General features: G+C 50.2%; 1 protein-coding gene across 3 annotated transcripts in view; it reads left to right on the forward strand.

The window, feature by feature from the left end:
- LOC115083644 (zinc finger protein 208-like) overlaps window positions 1-16,498 on the forward strand; it is a 309,671-nt gene that overhangs the window by 5,271 nt on the left and 287,902 nt on the right. The gene's annotated exons all lie outside the window — the stretch shown is intronic.

Below are 16,498 nucleotides of genomic sequence, written 5' to 3' on the forward strand. Positions count from 1 at the left end.
CTAATCGGCAGCCTCCAAACACCACTTGTTCCATATTAACCCAACTGGGAAGTTCTCCTTTTTCATGCTGCGCTAGAACAGCACTGAGCTGAGCCGCCGCATAACCCCCTGTAGTCGAGGTCCCCCCATACCTCCTCTTAGTTTATGTCTAAAGAGCACATTTTGAGCCACCCTAGGGGGTCTCCGTTTCCCGATTTGAAGGAAAATAAGCGTGTTTTTTTTAAATTAACTTATCGTTTAATAAAAAGTTATGACATTGTACAAAAACAAAAATCTACAATTCCCAGTCATAACCATTACATTCCAAACTGCATCCTTTCCCCTCTGCTCATCCCTCCCCCACCCTTGGAGCTATCATTTTTGTCAAACCAAGATTGAAATACCAGCCAACCATCCGTAAAACGCTTTAGTGTCTCTTCTCAAAGCCGTGAGATATTCCATGTAATGTATCCATTTCAGCCTCTGCAGCACCGCAGTTAAGGAAGGTGCCTTTTCCTGCTTCCGACTTTTTGCAATCTCTCCTCTCGCTGCCAAGGCAACGGCCCAGACAAATGGTTGTTGTAGCGAAGAAACCTCCGTCACGGAAGCATGTAACAAACCCCCCTGAGCAGTCCAGCAAAAATTGGTTTGCAGTAAGTCCCTTAACCATGCTTCTACCTTCTCCCACAAATGTTTAATTGCCGGGCATGTCCACCACATATGATAGAAGTCCCCCACCTTCCCACATTTTCTCCAGCACAAATTATCTTGTTTAATCCTCATTTTATGTAATTTATATGGTGTTAAATACCAGTGAAACAGCATCTTATAGCTTTGTTCCAATAATTGAGCTGATAATCGGGTCGATACAGTAAGGCCGCGGTAGAAACAGTGCGGCAGTGTCAGGCGCACCCTTCCCCCCCGCACGCACAGTCCTCTAGACCTAGCGCCTGATACTCTCTTCTAATCGCATGCAAATGCATGCCACGGCTGTGAAGCGTTAGGGAAGGGTTATGCCCGCGCAACCCATTTTACTGTATAGGCGCTTAATACAGCGCCTATACAGTAACCTGGGTGCGCTGGTGCCTGTCATTTCAAATGTCATTTGGAATGACAGGTACCAAGGAGGCAGCGAAGCAACTTACTTCCTGCCTTTGGTTTTTTTGCTTTGCCGCTGTGTCTCACCGCAGCGGGATCGGGGGGGGGGGGGGTGTTCGATCGGGTGGGTAGGTGACAGCGGCGCAGCAAAAAAAACCAAAGCAACAAAAGACTTGTGAATGAGGTCCCCGCCTATCATGGCAACTCTGACCCCCAGAGGCACCCACTGCCCTGAAATACCTTCTTTTAACCCACCTCTCACAGAAAACCAGCTCGGCTTAATAGCTCAATGACAAGGCAACCCCCAACCCATGCCTCAGGCAGTGGCAAGGGCTGTAAAAAAAAAAAAAAAAAGAGGCACCTGTTTTCTAAAGGGATCGGGGGGGGGTGCGGGCGGGTAGGTGAAAAAAAAACAAAACTTTTCTGAGCCATCAGTAGCTCCCCCGACGAAGACAAAAAGATGGCCGCCTGCACGGGGAAAGCGTGCAATTGGCCGCTGAGGACGTGTCTTCAGCGGCCAATTGCATGCTTTCCCCGTGCAGGCGGCCATCTTTTTGTCTTCGTCGTGGGAGCTACTGATGGCTCAGAAAAGTTTTGTTTTTTTTTCACCTACCCGCCCGCCCGATCGAACACTGTATCGCTGGATGGCCTTACTCGTCTGTATTGTGCGCTCCCAGCACGGTACAGACGGGGAATCTTTAACTCAAGTTACTGTATCGACCTGAAAGAGTTGCGACTCACCTCCTGAAAACAGGCATCCCAATCTCCCTCTGTCCATGAGCCTCCCAAATCCATTTCCCATGCTTTCAGGTGAGTCCCTGTAGGAGGCCCCATTCCCTTAAGCACTACATATAGCTTTGATATAGCCCCTCTAACAAGATGGGCTTTGTCGCAGTAACTTTCCAGCAAGGTTTTCCCTTTAATCAAATCCATTCGCACCTCTTTAGAGGTAAGAAAATGTGAGACTGTATTTAGTTCTCAATTCCTCAAAAGGCAACACACTTTGATCCTGCCAAACCTGACCCAGAGAATTTAACCCTTTCTTCCCTGTACGTACCTGGATCAGTCCAGACAGTGGGTTATGTCCCCAATCCAGCAGATGGAGTCAGCACAAGCTTTGAGGGGGCGTCACCATAAGTACCACTACCCCCTCTGCAGGAGTTCAGTATCTTCTGACTCCAGCAGATGCGAGTAGGAATCAGGGTTTCTCCCAGTTTCTGCTAGGATACTTTTCTTCCCTTGCTTACTGTTTTTCTTGGGCTTCTGCCTATTCTTTGCTTGTGGATCAAGTTTTCTATTTTAAACAAAAAAAAAAAAAAGGTTCCAATTTTTGGGGAGACGTGGCTTCCCTCTTGTGTTGTCTCTCGGCGGGTTGTGAGGCCAGGAGGGCCCCCCCCCCCCGCGGCGCTTTCTCTTGGCGGGCAGTGCAGGCCGACCAGGCCCCCCTGCAGCGGCGATTTCTCTCGCGGCCCCCCCCCCCCCCCCCCCGAGGCTTAATTTATTCACTGTTGCTGCCGGTTTTTACATTTTCTCGGCGATCCCGATGCTGCGGCAGGCGCGTTGTTCGGCCTGCGGCGAACCGGGGTCTAGGATTTCCCGCGAGGGCATCTGCGCACGGTGCCTTCCCAGGGGGGAAGGCACCTCGCAGTCCCTCGCCGAATTTTCCTTCCTGCCTTGTATGCCCGGGAGGCGCGGGCCAGCCCCTCCCCCATTCCTGGCGGGAACGGCGGCCATTTTACATTCCCAGCACCCTGAGGGGACTCAGGCAGCGCTGGATGACAGGGATACTGTGGCTGTCTCTCCTCCGACTCTGTTGCCGGAACAAGGCCCGCAGGTGCAGGGGCCTCCAGGGGCCCCTCCCCCCGGAGCTCCCTCGGGCAGACCGGGGTTTTCCCCGGAATTTATTCTCCTGATGCACACGGCGTACCTGCAGGGGTTAGACGCTCCTACAGGTCCTCCCCCTGCCAAGGTACCGCGGACAGCCTCTTCTGCTTCTTCTCAGGCCCCCCCTGCCTCGGCGGCAGCTGGGGCGCCTCTCCCTCGCCCTCCAGCTCGGGCCCGCATCTCGTCCAGGTCTGTGGGAGCGGTGTCAGGCCCAGCGGATACTGGACCTGATCTTTCGGACTTGGGCCAAGGAGACCCCACGCCGGAGGGAGACGACCCGCGCACGCTCCGCCTCTTCCAGAGGGACGAGCTGGATGACCTTATCCCGCTCATAATTCAGGAATTGGATCTGGACCCTCCGCCGGATCCGCCCGCTCCAGTAGCACCTGCTGTCGTCACTTCTTCGAAGAAGGGGGATCCGGTCCTGGCAGCCCTGCGGCCGAGAGCTCGAGCCTTTCCCATTCACGATTCATTCATGCAGCTTCTCACTAAGGAATGGGATACCCCGGAGGCTTCCCTGAAGGTCAGTCGTGCTATGGAAAAGCTTTATCCACTACCGGAGGATTTCCTGGATCTCACCAAGGTACCAAAAGTGGACTCCGCGGTGTTGGCGGTCACGACGAGGACGACGATACCGGTGACGGGAGGAGCGGCCTTACGGGATACGCAAGATCGCAAGTTGGAAGTTTTCCTTAAGAGGGTCTTCGAGGTCTCCGCGCTGGGTATGCGGGCAGTGATGTGCAGTTCCCTTGCCCAGAGGGCAAGCCTTCTTTGGGTGCAACAACTTCTCACGTCTCAGGATCTGCCCGCCACTGAAGCCGCCCAGGCGGATAGGCTAGAAGCTGCGGTGGAGTACGGGGCAGATGCCTCGTACGACCTGTTTCGGGTCCTGGCAAGATCCATGGTATCTGTAGTAGCGGCACGACGCCTGCTGTGGCTTCGCAACTGGGCGGCGGATACATCCTCTAAGTCGAGCCTGGGCTCTCTGCCCTTCAGGGGTAAGTTCCTCTTCGGGGAAGACCTGGATCAGATCATCAAGTCTCTGGGGGAGAATGCGGTTCATCGGCTTCCGGAGGATAGATATCGTCCTTCCAGAGCGTATGCATCCTCCCGGACCAGAGCCACGGCGCTACAGGCCGTCGGGCTCCAGGCCCGCCGCCCCCAGGTCACAGCCCTGGTCGCGTCCCTTTCGCGGGCACAGACCCGCGCGCACCGCCCCCAGAGCAGGTAATCCCTCTCCTAAGGCCTCACAATGATGTCAGGCTCGCCCACTCCGCTGCCCCCAGGATTGGGGGTCGGCTGGCGCTTTTCTACAAGGAGTGGGCGCAGATCACCTCGGACAGATGGGTACTGGACACCATAGAACACGGCTACGCATTGGAATTTGTCCGTCCTCCAAAGGAAAGGTTCATTTTCTCCCCCTGTGGCTCCACCAAGAGAGGAGCGGTACAGCTGACGCTAGACAGGCTGCAGGAAATCGGCGCTATAGCGCCCGTGCCCTTCGGAGAGGTGGGCTCGGGCCACTATTCCATCTACTTCGTAGTGCCAAAGAAAGACGGATCCTTCCGGCCCATCTTGGATCTGAAGGAAGTCAACAAGTCCCTCCGGGTTGTCCGGTTTCGCATGGAAACGTTGCGGTCTGTGATCGCGGCGGTGCATCGGGGGGAATTCCTCGCCTCTCTGGATCTCACAGAGGCCTACCTGCACATCCCCATCCGCCCGGATCATCACAGTCTCCTCCGGTTCAAGATACTGGACCAGCACTTCCAGTTCATCGCTCTCCCGTTTGGATTGGCGACGGCGCCGCGCACCTTCACCAAGATCATGGTAGTAGTAGCGGCCGCCCTCCGGAAGGAGGGTGTTCTGGTCCATCCTTACCTGGACGATTGGCTCATCCGAGCGAAGTCTTTTTCCCACGGTCAGGCAGCGGTGGCCAGGGTAGTACAGTTCCTGCATTCCCTGGGATGGGTAGTGAATTTTTCCAAGAGCTCCCTCGAGCCCTCGCAGCGCTTGGATTTTTTGGGGGCGACCTTCGACACCCGCCTGGGCAAAGGCTTCTTGCGTCAGGACAAGGCGCACTCCTTGCAGGCTCACATACTGCGATTCTCTGCGTTGCCGGATCCCACCTCCTGGGACTACCTACAGCTCCTGGGCGTGATGGGTTCCACCATCGACATGGTCCCCTGGGCGTTTGCGCATCTCCAGCCCTTGCAGGACTACCAGGTGATCCTCCCACTCCCGCAGAATGCCAGGGACAGTCTGGGCTGGTGGTTGGATCCGTCGAACCTGGCCCACGGCGTGTCCCTCGATCTGCCAAATTGGGTGGTGGTAACCACCGACGCCAGTCTAGTGGGCTGGGGGGCAGTCTGCGATCGAAGCGCCACGCAGGGGACGTGGTCCGCGGTGGAGGCGAAGTGGTCAATCAACCGTCTGGAAACCCGAGCGGTCAGGCTGGCTCTGCGACATTTCCTGCCGCTCCTTCGGAACCGGGAGGTCAGGATCCTATCGGACAACGCTACCACAGTAGCTTACATCAACTGACAAGGAGGCACGCGCAAGCCCGCAGGTCGCGCTCAAGGCGGCGCTACTAATGCAATGGGCGGAGCGTCATCTCGCCCGACTAGCGGCCTCACACATCGCCGGGGTGGACAACGTTCAGGCGGACTTCCTCAGCCGTCAACTGCTGGACCCCGGAGAGTGGTCGCTAGCCGATGAAGCGATGCAGATTCTCGTCCATCGGTGGGGGGTTCCCCACTTGGATCTGATGGCGTCCGCTCGCAATGCCAAGGCTCCACGCTTCTTCAGTCGCCGGAGAGAGCGCGGCGCGGAGGGAGTGGATGCTCTGGTCCTTCCGTGGCCGCCGCATCTTCTACTCTACGCCTTTCCACCGTGGCCCCTAGTGGGCAGGATGCCCCGAAGAATAGAAGGCCATCAGGGGTCCGTGATATTCGTTGCCCCGGAATGGCCCAGGCGGCCATGGTTTGCGGATCTGCTACAGCTGGTGATCGGCCTACACCTCGCCTCTCCTGTTGAGGGACATTTTGGCGAGCAGGCCTCGCAGGACCCCACCCGATTTAGGGACGCTTGGGTACATCCCACTGTCTGGACTGATCCAGGTATGTACAGGGAAAAGAAAATTATTCCTTACCTGCTAATTTTCGTTCCTGTAGTACCATGGATCAGTCCAGACGCCCACCGCGTTTGGGCTCTCATCCTGCTCGGCCCCTACGGTCCTGTTGTGTTCTACTCCCTTCAAGAGTTCTCCGTTTTCACAGTTCCCTACACTTTGGCATGCTGTTTTCGCAGCTTCCTCCCGTTGGTGGGAAGTTATGCAGTTTGTTACTTGAATTTCCAGGCTTATTGCCAGTTCTTTAAACTTGATCCACTGAGGGGTTTTGGTTTTCTCATCGGGCTTGGATATACTCGATACTGAACTCCTGCAGAGGGGGTAGTAGTATATATGGTAACGCCCCCTTGAAGTTTATGCTGACTCCATCTGCTGGATTGGGGACATAACCCACTGTCTGGACTGATCCATGGTACTACAGGAACGAAAATTAGCAGGCAAGGAATAATTTTCTTATTTCCCATACTTGGAACCTTTTTCCCGATATCCCAGCGGGAAACGCTGCACCCCCTCTAATCGGGGTGGAGTACCAGAATCTACGGGAGCCTACCATCTGGGACCTCCATCCATGCCATAGTCTAAAAGTGAGCGCTGTACATGGAGACATCCAGTCCTCCTCAACTCGGACCCTCTCCCCTTTCCAGAAAAACTGCTTAATCGGGACTCCTTGGGCCATGCCATTCTCTTTCTGAACCCATTGTTTAGAAGGCATCTGATCATGAAAATCTAGCAGCACTTTTAGTTGAGATGCCACATAATATTTAAGAAGGTGCGGGACCCCCAAACCCCCATCTGCTTTTGTTTGGTAAAGCACTGATCGGGCAACCCTGGGCGGCCGTCTCTTCCAAATAAATGAGAAAAGCTTAGTTTGTAGTCCCTTAAGACACTGCACCGGTACCAAACAAGGTAAAGTCTGGAACAAATATGCCAATTTTGGTAAATACATCATCTTAATGGCTGCGATCCTGCCCAATCATGATAACTCTAGTCTGTCCCATGGTTGGAGATCTTTCTCTAGCCGTTTAAATAAAGGTAGATAGTTCTGATTGTAGAGGTCCTTATGGTCTGGCCCAATCTGAACCCCCAAATATCTTACCGTACCCTTAGCCCACTGGAAAGGGAATGTCTGTTTCAGTTGGGTAATCTGTGACGCTGTCAGGTATAGTGGAAGTAATTCCGACTTTTCTTTGTTTACTTTAAAGCCGGAGACCCTACCAAAGTTGTCCACTTCCGCCAATAGAACAGACAAGGATTCCTCCGGTTTGGTCAGGGTGAAGAGCACGTCATCGGCATACAATGAGATCTTGGATCTGAACGCCCATAATCTCTCCCTTTGCCCTGATTTTAGCAGCCAATGGTTCTAAACATATGGCAAACAGCAAGGGTGATAATGGACATCCTTGCCTCGTTCCCCTTTGCACATTGAAATTGTTGGAATATCCTCCATTCCCTTAATGCAAGCAGCCGGCTCCCTATATAGTTCTTGTACCCATTGCAGAAAACCACCCCCCAATCCAACTTTCCGCATGACCTGAAAAAGAAATGGCCAATGCACCCTGTCAAAAGCTTTTTCCGCGTCTACCCCAAATAGTAAGGACGCGGTCTTTCTAGCATGATATATAAGATTTATTACTTTCCGAATATTATTCCCAGCTATTCTGCCCGGCATAAAGCCAGCTTTGTCATCGTGAATTATAGAGGTAATTACTACTTTCAATCTGGTAGCCAAGATTTTTGCTAAAATTTTCAGGTCAATATTGATGAGTGAAATAGGGCGATATGAACTACACAGTATAGGATCCTTTCCCGGTTTAGGCAGTATAGTAACCCCAGCGACATTTGCAGCACCCAACAGATGGCCACCGCTCCTCAACATATTGAACATGTTGGCCAGAGGTACTACTAATAAGTCTTTAAACTTTTTGTAAAATAGCGGTGTGTACCCATCTATTCCAGGGGCCTTCCCGGGTTTCAGCTCAGCAATCACTGCTAGCACTTCTGCCGATGTAATAGGCTGACTCATCCCTTCCGTTATATCAGGGTCTAAACTAGGTATCTGAATTTCATCCAGATATTTAGTTATATCTTCCTCAGAGACTCCCTCCTCCCGAGTGTAAAGTTTAGCAAAAAACTGATTAAATTGATCTCTAATCCCCTCCCCATCCACAATTAGAGACCCATCGGCTGCCCGAATTTTAGTGTTCTGCGTTTGCGCAACTCTCGCTTTCAACTTATGTGCTAATAATTTCCCAGCCTTATTGCCGTGTTCATAATAGGTTTGTTTAGCTAAATCTAAATTATGGGCCAACTCCTCCGCTTCAAGCATGTGAAGTTGATAGCGTATATCTCCCAGTTCCTTTAGCAAAGGCCTTGAGGGAGTCCGCTTATGAGCCAGTTCAGCCTTTGCCAACTGCTCTCATAACCGCTCGTGTTTTTGAGCTTTCTCTTTCTTTTTGTGTGCAGCTATCGCAATGATCCTTCCTCGTAGAACTGCCTTCATACAGTTCCATAAAACCCCAGGAGAGGTATCTTCTGTATTATTAATTAAAGAACATTTAACAATGGTCGTACGAATTTGTAATTCTACCTCTTTATCTTTTATTATGGAGTTGTTAAGTTTCCAAAATCTGCGCCCACTATCTAATTTCAAGCTGTTAAATTCCCATCATACAGGCGCATGATCAGACCATGCTTTATTACCTATACCGACATCCACGGTGCTGTGCACCAACGTGTTATCAATTAAGAGGAAATCAATTCTGGTGTAAGTATCATGCGCAGTAGAATAAAAGGAAAAATCTCGACCAGTAGGATATCTTTCCCGCCATATGTCCACCACATTCCATCTGTTCATGAAGCTCTGGAAAGCTCTTCTATCCACTTTAGAGTAATGACCACCCCCTTTAGAGCAGTCTAGCATTGGATCCCTGACCATGTTAAAATCCCACCCCCCCGCAACCACAATACCACTCTTGCATTGCAGTAGTATCTCATCCATTCTCTGAAAGATCTCCCTTTGTAAAGTATTCGGACAGTACACATTAATCAATGTGAACAAAACCTTATTGCTGTACGCAGAGACAATCAAAAACCTCCCCTCTTCATCTTTATATATAGAGTCAACTTGCACCATTAAGTCCCTGGAAAATAAAATCCCCACTCCTGTATATTTATGTTTTGGGGTACTTGCTGCAAACACCATTTGTGGATAATGCGAAGAGTTCAGCAAGCTCTCGTACTTTTTCCTTAAGTGGGTTTCCTGCAATAAGATAATGGAGGCCTTCAGAAAAAGGGCTTCCTTAAACATTAACTTCCTTTTGAGCGGCGTATTTAAACCCTTGACATTCAAGGAGACCACTTTAAGCGACATCTATCCGTCTGATGGATGCTCTAGCCACTCTGTTTCGCCCTGACGTTTGCTCTCCCACCTTTCTTCCTGCTTTACTGTTTGGCTTCACTAGTACGCTCCCTATTCTTACCTTAAACTCAATAACCCCTTCTACTCCCCCACCCTCCCCTCCCCTGAATACCCACCACTGATACATCAGTAGTGCTTCAACCTTCTCCTTCTCCCCCCACGCCCCACCATTCGTATAAAACAGTACCAGTTTAACTCTTATCAATGACTATGGTTACTGATACATAAGTCAACGTTGATTCTTAACTTTAACATAGAAAAATACTATAAAAGTAACTGTAGATGCATATGGTAATGTAACACCTAGATTTCCAGGATCCTGTTAGTCAAGCTTCCATATAAAAGGAAAGACAAAAAAAAATTAGAGCCAAGCAAAAATGGACTCCACATGCTTCACTCGACTCCCACTCTCGGAGCGCTCGCGTCCAAAGATTTGCAGCGAAGTCTGGAGCCCGTTTTTCCAGCTCTCTGCCATCTAGGACGGCATTGGAATTGGCCGCCGTGTTTTCATCTGGCAGCATTAATCCCGCCGCAGCCAATATGGACGCCGCCTCCATCTTTTTAAGTCGATGAGTTACCCCGTCTACTGTGAAGGCTAAGCCGCTGGGATACAACCACCTGTATCGAATATTTTCTTTGCAGAGCAAAGCAGTCACAGGTTGAAGGTCTCGCCGCTTTTGTAAGGTGGCCGAAGCTAAATCATTATACAGGGCTACTTTGTGCCCTTCCCACGTGATGGTGCCCATTTGGCACGCTTTCTGCATAATCTCCTCTTTTTGCCGGTAATGATGAATACAAGCAATGATGTCCCTCTGTACATTATTTCTCGGGGTTCCCAGGGCCCTGTGCGCCCGATCCAGCTCAATAACCCCGTCCTTTTCCCCGACACAATCGGCTCCAGTTTTAAGCACCTCCCGGCACAGCTTTTGAACCACTTCAAAGGCGTCAGCATGAGCCTCCGATTCTGGCACTCCCCTTATTCTAATATTAGAGCGTTGCGATCTATTTTCAATATCTTCCAGTTTAAAACATTTCTTCATTTTTACATTGAAGCGCCGATATTTCAGTTTTTACCCTTGATTGTTCCATGGCCTTCTACAATGTTTTCCACATCTTCTACGCGACGTCCAAAGTCCCCCAACTCTGAACGGAACTCAGCTAATGCTGCCTGCATGTCTGTCTCTATTGATTTAATATCATATTTGATCTCCTGAAACCACAAACAAAAGTCCTCTTTAGTGGGTTCCCCGTTTGTCTCAGGCATTTCGGTCCCTGGCGTATTGCTTGCCTCGTGGTGTTGCTGGCCGCCTGCCATCTCCATCTTGCCTGTCTCTGGATCCGGGTCTTCGCCCAGGGCCGCAAATCGTGATCCGCCAGCCTCGTATGAAAAAGATTTTAAATCAATTGCTTTTTTCCTGGAGGTCATGATAACTCTTTAGATAAAGGATCGCTACAGTTTTGCGCTCTTCCTGTACCACAACGCCGCTGAAATTTAGTACTTTAGATGAAGCGTTAGCTCCCTCCACGCTTTAAGTGTCCATACTGGAAGGCTGATGTCACTTCCCCCCAAAGTAAGCGTTTCTTCTATAGTTTCAGCGTTGCTGTTGGGATAGATAGTGGTAGTGAGTGAAACAGATCATTAAGTTTAGGTAGAATGGTCATTTTTATCGTTGCTATTCTCTCTGTCCAAGCGACTGAATACGTTTCCCACTTGTCCAGATCATGGTAAAACTTGGATATCAAGGGTGTATAATTCAGCTTGAATGCTTCTTCTAAGTTATTACTAAGCAAGATGCCAGATACTTAATGTTTCCTGGCCCCCTTAAAATGGAATTGTGCTCTCGGGGGGGGGGGGGGGGGGGATCTGATGGTTAGACAGGGATAGATTGAGTACTTCAGATTTGCCAAGATTGAGTCTGAATCCTGACACCGAGCTGAAGGCTCACTGAGCTACTACTGCAGCTAAAGATTTGTGAGGCTCTGATAGGGTGAATAGCAGGTCCTCTGCAAACAGCGACATTTTATAATCTGTGCCCCCCGCCCGTATCCCGGAGATGGAGGCTTCCCCTCTAACTCTAGAAGTGAACGGCTCTAGAAACAGTGCAAACAACAACGGAGATAACGGGCGTCCCTGCCTCGTCCCCCTGTTTATAGGGAAAGGTTCTGAAGAAACGCCGTTCACTTTAACCCGGGCTTTTGGGTTCTCGTCTAATTTAAATAGCCAATTGCAAAATTTTGGGCCAAAATCCATTTTCCCTAAACTTAAAACACAAATGGCCAATGGACCGTGTCTAAGTCCTTTTCTGAGTCAGTGGCAAGCAATACTGCCGGAGTATTATGCTGTTTTGCCCACCATAATGTCCAGAAAATTACAGATCTTTTTGCTGTAGCTTTCCTCCCTGGGATAAATCCTGCCTGGTCTGGGTGTGTCCATTTTGCCATTACCTTATTGAGGTGATGTTGTGTCCATCCTTGTCCTCTTTCTGCCCTCCTTACCTCGCTGGCGCCTCCCTCTCCGACCGCGGGAAGATTGGCTGCCACGGTGTTCTTCTGCTGTAAGTCCTCGGGTGTTCCTGGACCGGCTCGACGCTGCTATCCGCCATGTTCCTGGAGGCCTAGGGGCGTGCACAGTGTGGCTCCGAGTGAAGTACCGGTGATGGCGCAAACCTCATGGGCGTCCCCCGAAGATAACGTCCCCCGCGACGGATATTTAAGATCTCAGTATTTGCTAACAGATCGAGTTAGCAAGGTTTTTGCTACTCTGCCTCCTCTGCCTTACCAGAGGTACCCGCTCCTCGGGGGCCTTGCTCCCTCTTTGTTTTTCAGGTGACAGTCTGGAACCGGAACTTGCTCCTCGAGGGTCCTCGTTCCCAGCCTTGCTCCGTATACTCTTCTGTCTGGAAGTCATCATTACCAACTATATCAGCTTCCTCAGTGAGTTACCATCGTTCTCTCTAAGCTTTCCCTGGAACCAGGTACTCGCTCCTCGCGGGCCTATACATTCCTGCTCCTGGGTTTCATTGGGACATTGTGTGAGTGTTACCATCTGCATACCCTGCCTACTCACTATATCTCAGTTTCGCTACAGCTCAGCAGCCAGGGATTGCTGATCCAGTATCTGAGGGACTACAGCCCAGCCGGGCTTACCAGCTCACTACTGCCACCTCTGGTGGTTCAGTATACTGTCTAATAAAGAACTAGTGTGTGTTTGCCGGTCTCCTAACTCTGAACCTGACCTATGGTCCCCCTTGGAATTTTCCCCTGGGGATGTGATCATCTGCCATGGGTCCAAGGATCCACCCACTATTCTCCTACAGAACAGATTGCTAACTCCTATCTGATTGCTCCTCCCTTAAGGCAAAAGATCAGTAACAGGCGGTTGTGCAAAAGTTTTGCCAAGGGTTTTAGCTCACATGGTGCTGAGAATGCATGTACGTGGCGTCTCTAGACAGAAGGACCTTCTGAGTAACAAAGAAATCCCTGACCAGTTTCAAACATCCTAGTACAACTACCACTGAACTCATTTGAAAGCATCAAGCAGTAAAACTTCTTCCATAGGAGTCTATACAGGAAAGTACAGAATAAAATACAAACCCTGTACCTCAAGTTCTACAGAAACATCCCCCAAAAAACCTGCAGAGCAGAACAAGTATATTTCCCCTTATTACTCAGCATACAGAAATATTATTCAAATTCTGGTATAATTTCCATAACAGCAACCAATCTCCTTCCACTACCATCAACCCTGTGTAATAATTCAAAAGCCTGCAAAAAATGTACTTGCAACCCATAGCAAACCTGCCATACAATGACAGTAACTACCGAACTCTCTACCTGTGAACTGCAAATATTACCCCAGGTCCTAAAACACCAGTAAACCTCCTATTAGGAAAGCTGAACAAATCAGGCTGTTATAGATCCCTGCATAGAAACTACACACTAGCTCACCAAATACAGAATAAAGATACTGGTAAGTAGAAATAGAAATGTGCAGATAAAAACTGAACTGGAAACTGCAACAAGCCAGACTCTGCATGAAGGGCAACAGTGAAAAAAACAGAAACATTATTCTTCCTCATAAAAGGTCAATCAGTAAAATTAAGAAATCCATAATAGGAAAACCATGATAACAAAAAGAATACATATTTCAAAACAAGTACAGAACAGACTAATATAAAATGTAGAATGTGCCACTCATCAATATATTTAAAAACAGCTGACACACCAGATAAGAGCCAATAACTGAAACTAATAACAATAAACAAATCCCTAACTCTCCAAAGCTGGGAAGTATTTATTTCTAGTCACCATGAGGTTGTGGATGAGTGGGGGCTACATAAACTTGATCCTTTTTCTGTCCTGTACAAACACTCCTCTCTTTCTCTCACACCCCTCCTCTCTTACTTACTCACTCTCCCTCACACACCTGTTCTCTCTCTCTCTCACACACACACACGCACGCACGCTCACTATTGCGTCTGTCAGTTGCAGATGCCTGTGACCGCTCTGCCTCACCTCTCTTCTCCCCTTTTCCTCCTCCCTTGGAGGGATGGCTGCCTCCGCTGCTGGTTGCAGACATCCTCAGCGTCTCCGAAACAGCAGGGGCGTCCCCATCCGCCATGCTTCTTCCTGAGCCCTCCTAGGGCACGCACACGCTGCCTATGCTTTTGAATACGTCGGGGCAGGAACCTCGGGGGCGTCCCCCACCGCATGATGTCAATACCTCCGGGTATTTAAAACTCCTCTCCACTCCAATACAACGAGTTAGCAAGGACTTCAGTTTTGCTACTCTGACCGCTTCTAAGCTGCTCACTTGGATTCCTCACTACTCTCCAGGGTATCTCTCTCTTCTACGGAAGCTCTGGGTACCTGCTCCTCGGGGGCCTCTTGCTTCTACCTGTCCTACAGAGTTCAACTGCCTAACCTTAAGGAGACCCGCTCCTCGGGGGTCCCGTCTGCTTTCTTTCAGGAACCTTTGGCGCTCCTAGGTACTCGCTCCTCGAGGGCCTATTCTGCTCAGGGTATCCTGCACTTCGAACCTCGGGTCCCTCTCTTCATTCAGCTACCGAAGGAAGTTATCAGCACTGCCACTCTGTGAGTATCTCTACGCTCCTTCAGGTTCATGGCCCATCCCGCGCTGCGGGACACTACCGGACCTTTGCTACATCTGGTTGAAACCATCTACACCAGAGACTGTCTGAGCTTTCTGAGATATCACTGGACTACAGTACTGTCCGTTCCTTGGGCAAGATTCAACAGCAGTATAATAAAGCCTTCTTTCCTCAGTGTCTGCTTACTAGAGTCTCGCCTATCGTTGTGGTTCCCCAAGGGGCTCCTCCCCATGGGAGGAGTCATCGCCACTTTGACCAAGAGTCCACATCTATGCCACAAACACAACACTTGCTCCTTCTCTCAGATGCACGTGCACCTGCTCTCTCTCACAGGCACCTGTCCCTCTCAGGCTCTCGCTCCAGGCCTTCTCCTCTCTTATGGGTTTTTTCTTCAGCCCCGCTGAACCTCTTTTCTGTGGCAGCACCACTGGGCCTCTTCTTTCCTGGGCCGCTGCGGGATGGGGTCCATGATGGCTCTGCTGGACCTCTTCTTTCCTAGGCCACTGCAAGATGGCGTCTGCAGTGGACCTGCTGGGCCTCTTCTTTCCAGGCCGCCACAGGAAAGGGTCTTTTCTTCATTCCTGGAGATTCGGGGAACTCAGAAAAAGACTCAGGGTATGGGCCCCATGTGCCCTGGTTCCCATCCTGTCCCTCCTGCTTTCTCTCTATGGCCCCTTCCCTTCTGTCTGCTGCCCCTTACCCTTGGACCCTTCCTGAGCGTTGCCCACTCCCCAACTTCAGCAGTGCTTTCCCTCCTGCTCTTTGTACCTTTCTCATCCTGCCCCCCTCCCTTTGTCCATTTATGGCCCTTCTGCCCCCCTCTTATGGCCTTCCCCCTGTATTCATAGTAAAATTCATGTTCTCCTCCTCTCTGCACTCACAGCCGCTCCCGTCCTCCTTGGCTCACAGCAGGCCTGGGCTTCCAGCTCTTTCAGGCTCTCCTACTTCTGGGCCCTCACACTTTATTTTCCAGGAGCAGCAGCGTTTCTCTCGCCCTCTCCTCCTGCCCTGCTTCTCATGGTGCTGCTTTTGGTGCTTCTCCCCGTGGCTGCCATCTCCTCACATTTTCTTTTTAAACATCTTTTTATTAAGTTTTCAAGTTAGCACAACCTGGAGTCATTGGATGCTTCCAAAGAGAAACAGCAAAGATACAAGACAAACCCCCTCAATTCCCTCCCAGGCATTGTCTGACAGTTTATGAGAGGAGGAATTCAAGCAGCTTGCGCAGCTCCTTTTACATCTTTATTATATAGTCCTTCATGTTCAGTTCCTTGAAAACTGGTGCGATATGTATTCTTTACAGGAACATCGGTATATAAAAATTAAAAATAAATAAATGTTTGACGAAAGTCGTTCCCAGTAACGTTTCCAAATGGTTAAGCAGTCCTTAGTCACCGATTGGGATGTCCGTGTGGCTGTCAAGTAATCGAAATGAAGAAGTTTGTAGAGCTTCATTTTCCATTGATCCAGCTTAGGTGATGAGTTTGCGATCCAGTTTGACATTATGGATTGTAGAGCCACTGAAAAGGCCTTTCCAAGAAATAATTTTTCATGGCCTGAAATTACTTCCAGAGAACCTTCAAATAGTCCCAGTAGGTAGATCACATGACACGCTGAAGGGAGAAGACGTGCTCTCCCTTCCCTGGGTATAACCTCCCTATATCCGACCCAATCCTGCCTTCTCCTTGAGCCATTACACTTGCTGAGGACATTGAACCGCCTAATTTTACCTTGTGAACCAGGAGAAATCGTTTTGATGGCGTCGCGCACCACCAAGAAAGATAGAGAAAAAGACAAGGCCAAAGTGCCGTACGTCAATCGCCTCGGCGTTTTCCTACGGCGGAACGCCGAGCGCGTGGCTGGGGTCCGTTCGCAGGGTAT

This window comes from Rhinatrema bivittatum, chromosome 2 (genome assembly GCF_901001135.1).
Source record: "Rhinatrema bivittatum chromosome 2, aRhiBiv1.1, whole genome shotgun sequence".
NCBI classification, from domain to species: Eukaryota; Metazoa; Chordata; class Amphibia; order Gymnophiona; family Rhinatrematidae; genus Rhinatrema; species Rhinatrema bivittatum.